This window comes from Mesocricetus auratus, unplaced genomic scaffold (genome assembly GCF_017639785.1).
Source record: "Mesocricetus auratus isolate SY011 unplaced genomic scaffold, BCM_Maur_2.0 Super-Scaffold_100040, whole genome shotgun sequence".
Classification (NCBI taxonomy): Eukaryota; Metazoa; Chordata; class Mammalia; order Rodentia; family Cricetidae; genus Mesocricetus; species Mesocricetus auratus.
Genome location: NW_024429217.1, coordinates 10805255 through 10815907, shown reverse-complemented (window position 1 = coordinate 10815907; position 10653 = coordinate 10805255). Strand labels below are relative to the sequence as shown.

Below are 10653 nucleotides of genomic sequence, written 5' to 3'. Positions count from 1 at the left end.
GCTCTACCTCCAACTAGAACATTCTCCCCTGATCTCTGAATTCTCTAAAAACAGACATGAATCATTTGTTCATGCATTTATCCCACATATAAGCATTTGATGAGCATCTGCTGTTTACATGGTCTTATTAGCTGAAGAGAGATATGGAGATAATAATATCTCTACAAGACCTTAGGTTTCAGAGAAGCTGACCTACAAGGAAGTTCGAGGTGTTAACATGCTCTCTCTGTCTCTCTCTCTCTCTCTTCGTGTGTGTGTGTGTGTGTGTGTGTGGTGTGTGTGTGTGTGCGTGCGTGCGTGCGTGCGAGCGTGTGTGTGTGAATGTGTGTGTGTGTGGTGTGTGTGTGTGTGGTGTGTGTGTGTGTGAATGTGTGTGTGTGAGTGCGTGTGTGTGTGTGTGAATGTGTGTGTGTGTGAATGTGTGTGGTGTGTGTGTGTGAGTGTGTGTGTGTGAGTGTGTGTGTGAATGTGTGTGTGAGTGTGTGTGTGAATGTGTGTGTTGTGTGTGTGAGTGTGTGTGTGAATGTGTGTGTGTGAGTGTGTGTGAGTGTGAGTGTGTGTGAGTGTGTGAGTGTGTGTGGTGTGTGTGTGAGTGTGTGTGTGTGTGGTGTGTGTGTGTGAGTGTGTGTGTGTATGTGTGTGTATGTGTGTGTGCGTGTGTGTGTATGTGTGTGTATGTGTGTGTGAGTGTGAGTGTGTGTATGTGTGTGTGAGTGTGTGTGGTGTGTGTGAGTGTGTGTGCGTGTGTGAGTGTGTGTGTGCGTGCGTGTGTGTGTGCGTGCGTGTGTGTGTGAGTGTGTGTGGTGTGTGTATGTGTGTGTGAGTGTGTGTGTATGCGTGTGTGTGTGAGTGTGTGTGTGTGTATGTGTGTGTGTATGTGTGTGTATGCGTGTGTGTGTGTGTGTGTGTGTGTGTGTGTGTGTGTGTGTGTGTGTGTGATCAGAAGCTGTTGCTTATGACAGAACCCAGTCAAACTGCTTCTGACCTCAACTTGCTTCTAGGACAAACTCATCTAGACTTTCTATACTCAAGGAAAGAAAAGAGGGCTCACAGCAGCCCACCCCCATGAAAAGCAAATGTATTAGCCGAGTGTTGCCCTGTGGCCTCCAGGGGGTCTCCCCTCCTTTTCTTCCTGAGTTCTTTCTCTCCGTGACTGGGCCTTGTCTGCCCCTTCTGGGACATGCTGTTGTATTCCATTTTCCAAGGGAAGGGAGCAGAGGCTCAGCTGTAGAGCCAGCCCCTCCCCACCTGCAACTCACCCTTCCTATTTGTACGATCGTCCACGTTAGGTGGGAATCTAGAGCACCGCACAGGCAGCTCTCCCTTCCACCCTCACAGACAACTCTGACAGACCCAGGCCCTCACTGTGCTCCTCCGGAAGCCGAGTAAACCTTCATGAACTTTTCTTGCACAGCCTCCCAGGCATCTGGACTTGGCCCAAGAGTGAACCGATCTCTAGGCATCTTTGGTAACAGTCATCATCTCCCACCCCCACACACTTATTTTTAAATCACTCCGAGATGTGTACTTCGATAAGCAGTGTGTGGGCAGGGTGGCTGCTGTTAGCCTTGCGCCCTCTCCCACCAACGCCCATCTTTCAGGAAGTGCTCAGTAAATATCTGGGGCCAAGGAAGCCCCTCCCACTGCTGAGCTCCTCTCCCCACTTCTCCAAGAAAGGCTTTCTCCACCACAGACTCTGACCCTGCATGTAGGACCTGGAACTATGTGCCCTGGTGAGTTCTCCTCCGTCCCTCTGCTCCGGAGTAGGCGACTCCAGAAATGACTGTGAAGTCTTCTGTGGAGGACAGCTGTCGGGCAGGCGAGAGCCCTGTCCTGGAAGCCCTGCTGGGAAACCAACAGAAGTGCTTTGGACCTGTTTGTGGGTAACTGGTAGGCTCAAAGGATTCCAAATCCCAACCATGAATTTTTCCTTCTGACCCTATCATTAGGTCTGATTTTGTGCCAAACCAACTTTGAAGCAAGACTTTGTAACCATGCCTGTTCATTCATTATTATTTTTAGGGCAGATCTGTTTCTCATTGACTGGGGCCCACTGGGGCCCTCTCTGGCTTTGTCACACTCAGGACAGCCAGCTTGGCAGCCCTCCAAAGACCATGCTTGCCCGGAGGTGCCTTTGCCTGCCTCTCCTGACTGGCTGGTACCGGCCTGAGCTAAAGCTTCCTTTGTTCTGTCACAGTGGGTTACTTTTTCTTGGGCTTGGATGGCTCAGCAAAAGTTATTGGATGCTCTGCAGGGTAGAAGCCCTGGGCTGCCTGGTTTATTCTGGAAACCGTGTGCACTGTTCTGGTGTGGCGGAGGGGGTGGGAAGGGTCACACACAAGTCAAAGCTGTCTGCCTCTCAAGCTAGGAGCCTGGTAACACTAGTCCTGACAGGAGCAAATGAGGAGAGGGAGCCGTAAAGGTAGAAGAGACAACTGCCTATCTTCACATCAGCCTTAAAACCACCCTCAGGCATCACACAGGGAAAGCAGGAGAGACAGCACAGGAAAACAAAAGAGAGTGATATTTAAGTCAGGTGAAACAGTCTACCCGCCCCTTCCTGCTCTCCCTCCTTCCTTTCCCCAGCTTGATAACCTCTGCTCTTCTCCCAACTTCTGCAAGACCAACTTTCGTAAACAACAGATGGTTGTGGGCCTTGTGTGTTTTGTGTCTGACTAAATTCACTCAACACGACCAACACAGCGATTCCACTGGCCTTGCCACACATTCTTCTCATGACTAAACAGTATCCCACCCTGTACACAGACCATGCCTTCCCTATCCACTCATCAGCTAACGAGCACAGAAGCGGTTACCAACCCTTGGACACTGACTGGTAAACACAGGAGCACAGAATCTGATTTAATGTCCTTTACATGAGTGTTCGTACCGACACTATGCAGTGGATACATTGATTAAAACACCACATGCTATCCCGTTAATGTCTTCAGTTTTATTAGATCAGTCTAATTTAAAACTTACAAAGGTGGTAACACTGCCGGAGAGATGGCTCCGTGGCCAAGAGCACTGACTACCCTTCCCGAAGACCTGAGTTTGATTCCCAGCACCCACAGGGTGGCTCGCAACCATCCGTGTATCACTCCAGACTGAAAGGATCTGACCCTTTCCAGACGCCCGTGGAGGACAAACACATTGCAGGCAAAACACCCATCCACGTGAATTAATGGTAATGACGGAAAAGGTAGTAATGGATTCAAGAGGGTAGGATGGTAACGGGTAAGTAAGGACTTCTTTGACAAGCCCTTTTTAGATGGACCCAGATGTGCCACTTGAGGTCAGACAGACCTACTGCATACAGCACATTATGCACCTCCGATGTCACCGTGAGTGGCTTCAGTGCTGTTCTGCGCTTGCTTTCTCCTCAGTCTCCTCCCTCATCTGAATCCTACCTTCCTTAGGCCTCTGCAGGGCTGCCTGCCTCTCCTACCATTCCTTTCTCAGAATGCCCAGCGGTTTTCCTCCAAGACTGTCTTCCCGTCCTCTGCCCTCAAGGCTGCTGATTTCCTTGGGGGTGATCAAGTACTCCCGTGCCTAGAACCTCACTCAGACAACCAGCTTAGCGAAGATGGAGGACAGAGCAGCAAGGTCATCCTGTCACAGTTCCAGGTTGCTAGGGGAGAGCAGGTTGTCCCAGCACAGCTTCAGGTTGCTATGGGGGAACAGGTCATCCCAGCACAGCTCCAGGTTGCTATGGGGGAACAGGTCATCCCAGCACAGCTCCAGGTTGCTATGGGGGAACAGGTCATCCCAGCACAGCTCCAGGTTGCTATGGGGGAGCAGGTCATCCCAGCACAGCTTCAGGTTGCTGTGGTGAGGGGGAACAGGTCATCCCAGCACAGCTCCAGGTTGCTATGGGGGAACAGGTCATTCCAGCACAGCTTCAGGTTGCTGGGGGGGGGCAGGTCATTCCAGCACAGCTTCAGGTTTCTGGGAGGGGGTGACAGGTCATTCCAGCACAGCTTCAGGTTGCTGGAGGGGTGACAGGTCATTCCAGCACAGCTTCAGGTTGCTGGGTTGGGGGGGTAACAGGTCATTCCAGCATTCAGGTTTCTATCTGGGCTTGTGGGGGGTGGGGGGTGGGGATGGGGTAGGGCTATCATTGTTTGTCATGCTATAGTTCCCATCTGGCTCTGGGTCAGTCTTCCCAAGTCCTTCAGTATGAAGTCATCATGTACCCCTCTTTCCTCCTCAGACACTACATGGAAAGAACATCTTCCAGGCTCATCCCCGGGACCCCGTGTTCATATACTCAGTGCACTGGCTGGTTTCCTGTCAACTTGACGCGGGCTAGAGTCATCCGAGGAAGGAGCCTCAGCTGAGGAAAGGCCTCCTTGAGAGCCAGCTGTAAGGCATTTTCTCAATTAGTGATCGAGGCAGGAGGGCCCAGCCCACGGTGGGTGGTACCATCCCTGGGCTGCTGGTCCTAGGTTCTATAAGTAGGTGGACAGAACAAGCCATGGGAAGCAAGCCAGTAAGCAGCTCCCCTCCATGGCCTCTGCATCAGCTCCTGCCTCTAGGAGCCTGCCCTGTTTGGTTCCTGCCCTGACTTCCTTCAGAGATGAACAGCAAAGCTGAAGTGTAGTTGAATAAACAAACCCTTTCCTCCCCAACTTGCTTTTTGGTCATGGTGCTTCATCGAAGCAATAGAAACCCTAACACTTAGCTAACACTTTGCAAATTAGAAGATACTTTTCTAACCCTCATTCGATAGAATTCTCCCGAAAATCCGGTGAAACTCGTATTTTAATTCAGGCAGTGCCTGGTGGTAGTGAGCCCTAAGTGTAGGTTCTTTTGCTCCATGCCCAGGGTCCCTCTGGCTCTCAGGAGCTTTTGCAGAATGAGAGACAGGAAGGGGAAGCTGGGACCCTGCGGGCAGTGGGGTTCTGGTTAGAGGACCGGAGGGCGTGGACACCAGGGCCGGAGTAATGCAAATCTGGCAGGAAACGTTTTGGTTCAAGTCACCCACAATTTTTCTTTCTCAGGCTCGGTATTAGCCTCCTTCCTTTCATTCTCTTCTCTACCAACTGTAGCTTCTGACCACAGCTGCTCCTCAGAGCCTCGCTCACTTCCGCGTCTGTGGTATTTCGGGGCTTCCCTGCCTCGACCCAGGGATGATGTTCCCATTTGAAGCACCGGGGAATTCTACCAACAGGAGGTTCGAGGGTTTTGTGCTAATATGCATGCGACTGAGCTTGGAGTCCCCATTCCAGAGAAAGCCTCACAAACTCTTCACCATCCAAGCACTTCTCAGGCAGAAGTTGGATTTAGTGGTGACCCCCACTAGTTGTCTCCCCGTTTTTTTATGTTCTTCCTACACATAGCCTCCAGAACAGCATGGCCTCCGGTTCTCTCTCAGCACTACTGGCAGAGCATCTCAGGCTTCTTGGAAGCACTCTTCTTGGAGGAGTCTAGGCCCAGCCCTTTGTTTTCCTTTCCGTAAGTGTGTCCACTCCCTTGGCGATCCCAGTCACACGGAAGCCTTAAGCACCAGCTGTAGGCCAGAACAACTCCCACAATGATTTCTCCATCCTCTGTTGAAGTTGCTGGACCAGCTGTGGAGTCAACACTTCCATGGGAGGCTTAACTGTGTCCTACAGGGCCTCCTAACATCTCCTTACAATCCTGATGGTGTCCGGTGTCCTCCGTGCCAGTGACTGCTCAGAGCCACCAAGGATGGCTTTATCTAATGCACACAAAATCCTTGGCTCAGCCTTAAGCTAACCCAGAAGCTATTACCCAGACCCAGGCTCTGAAGTGTAAGTCATGTTAGTGTTGAATATTATCTTCCTTTTCCCCCTCAGCTGTCTTTCTCCTAGTTTCCATGATCCTGTTACATTACTTTTGTTGAATCAAAAATGCTCCTTCCCTCCAGCCTGATTCCAGAGCCCCATAAGTCCCAAATAAACACACAGGAGGCTATATTAATTATGAAGCTGTTGGCCTTGCTTGCTTTATACTGGCTAGCTCTGACTTAAGTATTTACCCCATAATTGTTAATCTAAGTATGTCTCTTACGGGAGAATAGTTCCGAACTCCTTATCCCTATAACGGCTACATCGTGACTCCCTGTGTTTCTCCTATCCAGAGTCTTCCTGGACTCCTAGTCCCACCTATCTTGCTTCCCTATTGGCCAACAGTGCTTTATTGACATATACACAGGACTTTCCCAACACCTTGATATTTGGAATAAGAGTCAGGACCCTTCCAATGTGTGCTGAACTGACTGCATAGTGGCTGCAGGTTCTGCTGGTCCCGTATCTCCTTAAAAGCAACTGTACCACTGATGGGGGAAGTCCTTCTGTGTATATGCAAATAAAGCACTGTTGGCCAATGGGGAAGCAAGATACGTGGGACTAGGAGTCTAGAAGGATTCTGGGAAATGTAGTGAAGAGAGTCGTCGCCACATGATTCCTGGAGGCCGGAACGCAAGTCTGGCGTTCTCGGGAAGATAAGTCCTTATAAAAATATATATTAGTAATTATGGGTTAGTGATTAAGCCAGAGCTTGCCAATTAGAGACCATAGCAAATGGCCAACAGCTTTATAATTAATATAGTGTCCTGTGTGTTATTTGGGGGCTAAAGTGGCCGCGGGACCCAGGCAGAATCCAGCAACAGGACCACCTTTTTCTACACAAGGCAGAGTCTGAGTCCTGATCCCTGAAATCTGTCCCTGTGGTTCGTTTTGACCTGCAGAATGCAATTTAAGTGACAATGTGTCACTTCTGAGCCTGGGGCCCTGCTCTATCTATATGAACAAGCCTAAGCAGGAGGCCGAGACACATCACCTTCTGTGTTAATACTCTTCTCCTTGCTACAACAAAATACCTGGAAAATCAGCTTCAAGAGGGAAGCTTCCCGTTTCAGTTCACAGCTCCAGGACACGGTCCATCATGGTGGAAAAGACATGGAGGCAAGAGCAGCTGTGGCTGTGACGGCATCAGTGTGAGGCAGCTGGCCACATTGTGTCCACAGTCAAGAAGCTGGTGCTCAGTTTTTTAGTCTGTCTGGGACCCCAGCCTATGGGCAGTGCTGATTCCACTCCAGATGTGTCTTCCCTGCTCAGCAAACCCCTTTGAGAACTCCCTCACAGACATGTGCCTAGCTGTTTGTGGAAGGCTAGTTTAAGATGTGTTATACGTTTGTTTATGCTGTGGAACATTGGTGTCATGATGTAAAGATGTGTTGCATTCTTTTATGTTACATTTGTTTAACTCTGTGAAGCTGTGTCACTTTGCCTGTCTAAAACACCTGATTGGTTCAATAAAGAGCTGAGTGGCCAATAGCTAGGCAGGAGAAATGATGGGTGGGGCTGGCAGGCAGAGAGAATAAATAGGAAGAGAAATCTGGGAAGAGAAGATCAAGAAATGAGCAAAGAAGGAGAGAGGACATCAGGGGTCAGCCACCCAGCTCCACAGCAAGCCATGGAGTAAGAAATAAAGAATGGTATGCAGAAGAGAGAAAGATAAAAGCCCAGAGGCAAAAGGTAGTGGGGATAATTTAAGAAAGGCTGGCTATAAATAGACAAAGTTAAGGCTGGACATTTATAAGTCACAATGCAACTTCATATAATTATTTGAGAGCTGGGTGGTGGGCCCCCAAAGAGTAAGAGCCAAAGAGTGAAAAACAATACCTAAATGGTTCTAAATTCCATCACGCTTTCATGAGATTAACCATCACACCTCTACCTTTAGCAGCTGGACAGAGAGACGCGGCGACCACAGCCTGGCCAGCCTCACAAGCCAACAGCTGACCCTGGTGAACAAGTCTAGCTGTCAGACACTAGTCCTACGACCATCTGAGCTCACTGAACCACAGACTCCCAGGCAAAGATGTGTATTGCTTTAAATCCTGGGGGTGTCCAATTGTTTTATGCAACAGCATTGTGGGAGTAAGTGACTAATATAAGTGCTCTAGAAGTTTTTTGTAACCCGTAGCTTGCCTTATAGCTCTGACACCATTTTCTAACACTGCGTGAAAGCCGTGGTCACTGTATGTGTTCCAGCCTTGGGTCCTTCGCACTTTCTTTTAATTTTGCCTGAAAATTTTATTCACTCAAATCCCCATGGCTATTCTCTTAGATGATGCCACAAGATGGACACACAAATGTCTTTTAAACCAGAAGGCACACAGGCTGGCCAATGGTGACAGTCGAGTTTGCAGAATAAAACTGGGATCCTGAGTGTCCTCTTGATAATTGAACTGGGGTAAACATTTCAGAAGAGGGGCCCAGAGAGCAGCTTGGTGCAAAGGATGGGGAAGAGAACACCTTTCTGATAGTTGGCATAGTGATAGCTTCATGTTTCCTTCTCGATTGCTGTGGACTCCCTGGGGAGCCTGTTTTACTTGATATGCCTTCACAGCATATCTGATTTATAGTATTCGTCTATATTTATTTGTCTTTTACTCATCTCCTCTATCTACAAGAGGGTCCTGTAACGATGAAGATGTTCTATTTATTTATTTATTTATTTATTTATTTATTTATTTATTACCTCCCTCATATGACGGCCATAGCCCATATGACTACTTGATATCCAGAATGTGGCCAAGGCAACTGAACTTTTAATATAATTTAATTTTAATTGCTTTAAATGTAAATAGCCAGATGCAACCAGTAGCTACCATACTGGACAATCACAACTCTAGATTTCTTCTAGTAAAAAACATTGGTATCTTGTTAACTGCCATGACCTTGGTCCTCAAAGTAGAGGCACGTGCGCAGGAATCTTAAATTCTCTATTTCGGAGTGAATGAACCTGGTATCTGGGAGGACAGCAGATTGCAAGAGAAGTTGTCAACATCAAAGCTTTAGTGTCCTTTCAAGCTGTGGTCATGATGAAGTGTTTGGGGAAATATAGCAGACGGGCTTTCCAACTCCTGCAGCCAACTTGAAAGGAGGAAGGCTGTGGGGAGCCGCCCCCACATTCTCCGTTACAAGATGGCGCCGACACCCGTTGTCAGTTGGAGTAAACAACCTTGGTGCGCACGTGCCTGCTACTTTTCCATCCCTTACTCTCTGCCTCTCCAGTGGCGTCATATGGGCTGACGAGCAGGAGCCAGTCAGGAGATGACATGTCCGAGGCGGGGACTGCTGAGCTATATAAGGGTTGGGCTTTTCGCTCCCCGGGTCTCCGCTCTGTAAGCTTATGCTCTCCCTCTCAAGACGCATTAAAGCTGTTCTGCAGAAGGATCCTAAGTGTGCCGCGTCGTTCTTGCTGGCGAGACGGTAGCGCGGGACAGAAGGCTCCATTTTAGGACAACTGTCCTCCTAATTAGCTCTGGGTGGGCTGGACAGAACAGAGCTTGGCTCTGGCTGGTCCTTGTTGCATACTGACAGAGGCAAGTGTGTCTCAGGGGGCATGAAGGCTCTCTCAGCCTCTGCCCTTAGAAATGCCTGGGGTAGAGCCCGGATAATTCAGGGTGGGAGAGACCCCACGCTTGAGGACTGTGTTCCCCACTGTCGCCACAAGTCTGCGAAGTTCAGCAGAAGGTTCTCTCCACTCAGGCAGGGCTGAGCGGCTCCAGTGGCAGACAGCCAGTCCCAACCACACCACAGCAGTTAATTCTCCACCACAGCCACTTAGCACATGCAACCCTTGGCCACCAAATCCTTACCAAGCCCAACATCTTACTTCTCTCATGCCAGTTGTCTAGTATCCCAAAGGCCAGTGTGGCCAGTTCCCTTATCTCCCAGGAAGTCAATCAAATGGCCACTCCACCTGCTGCGTGTGTACCTAGCATCCCTACAGGTGCTTGAATTGTCGTTTATTTTTTATGCTGATACCGGATAACCTTTTAGGTGTACGTCACCCTTGACTCTTCCTGAAGCCTAAAATGCTGAGGAATTGTTCTACTTCTTGGGAAACCGAATTCAGAGGGCAGATGGGTGAACGAGCTGAGGGGTCTCATCTCCTTGGTATTCTTTGATTTGAAGTAGAATGATAGTAACTCATGGAGGTGAATAGTTTCTAAGTTGCTTACAAATGTCCCAGAGAGGCAGCAGTGCCGTGGCTGGATCCAAGCCCTCCCCCTTATTTTCTTTCGAGTCTTTTTAAAAGGAAGTTTTTAACTCAGCACAGTAACATGTATGCCAACAGTACCTTACAGTTGAATAACATCTTTATAACATCGAAAGAGTCTTTCCCATTTATTATCTCAGTGGGTTTGACACCAGCTTTATGAAGTCCACAAGCCTACTATTGATACTCTGTTCTAAAGGCAAAGGTGCTAAGGTCCTGTGAGGTTAAGTGATCTTCTCAAATTCACCTGAATTATGATAATATTAAGTGTCATTACAGAATGCTTAGTGTTTTATATACATTAGCTCACATGGTTCTCACAGCATCCCCTCTGGAGCAGACAGACTCTCCTTCTTGGAGCACAGAGGTTCCCAGAGGAGACATACACCCTCATGACATCCATCTGGGAAGAAGCAGACAGGAACTCAGAATCCTATCTGACTTGAAATTCTATGCCCTTTCCTACAAACAGGAGATTTGTGTGTCTAAAACATTGTTTAAATGGTTGGGATTGTTTCACGGACAAAAGAAAGATTTTTATTGGGCAAAGAGTGGTGAGTAAAAAGGATTTCCAGAGACAGGATTGGAAGAGCAATGGGTGGGGCCTGAGGG

The 10653-nt window shown here is 48.7% G+C and overlaps 1 long non-coding RNA gene across 4 annotated transcripts; it reads left to right on the top strand.

Annotated features, from left to right (window-relative positions):
* The first annotated feature begins 988 nt into the window (after positions 1-988).
* Positions 989-8201, top strand: LOC110342252. 4 transcript variants are annotated; one of them, XR_002384281.2, is made up of 4 exons: positions 991-1890; positions 4214-4365; positions 5343-5777; positions 7714-8201. It is a non-coding gene; the product is annotated as an uncharacterized LOC110342252 (long non-coding RNA). The 4 variants fall into 4 exon arrangements; XR_002384282.2 differs by lacking the exon at positions 7714-8201 and having other exon boundaries at positions 989-1879; positions 5343-7222; XR_002384280.2 differs by lacking the exon at positions 7714-8201 and having other exon boundaries at positions 989-1890; positions 5343-7222.
* Positions 8202-10653: the final 2452 nt, after the last annotated feature.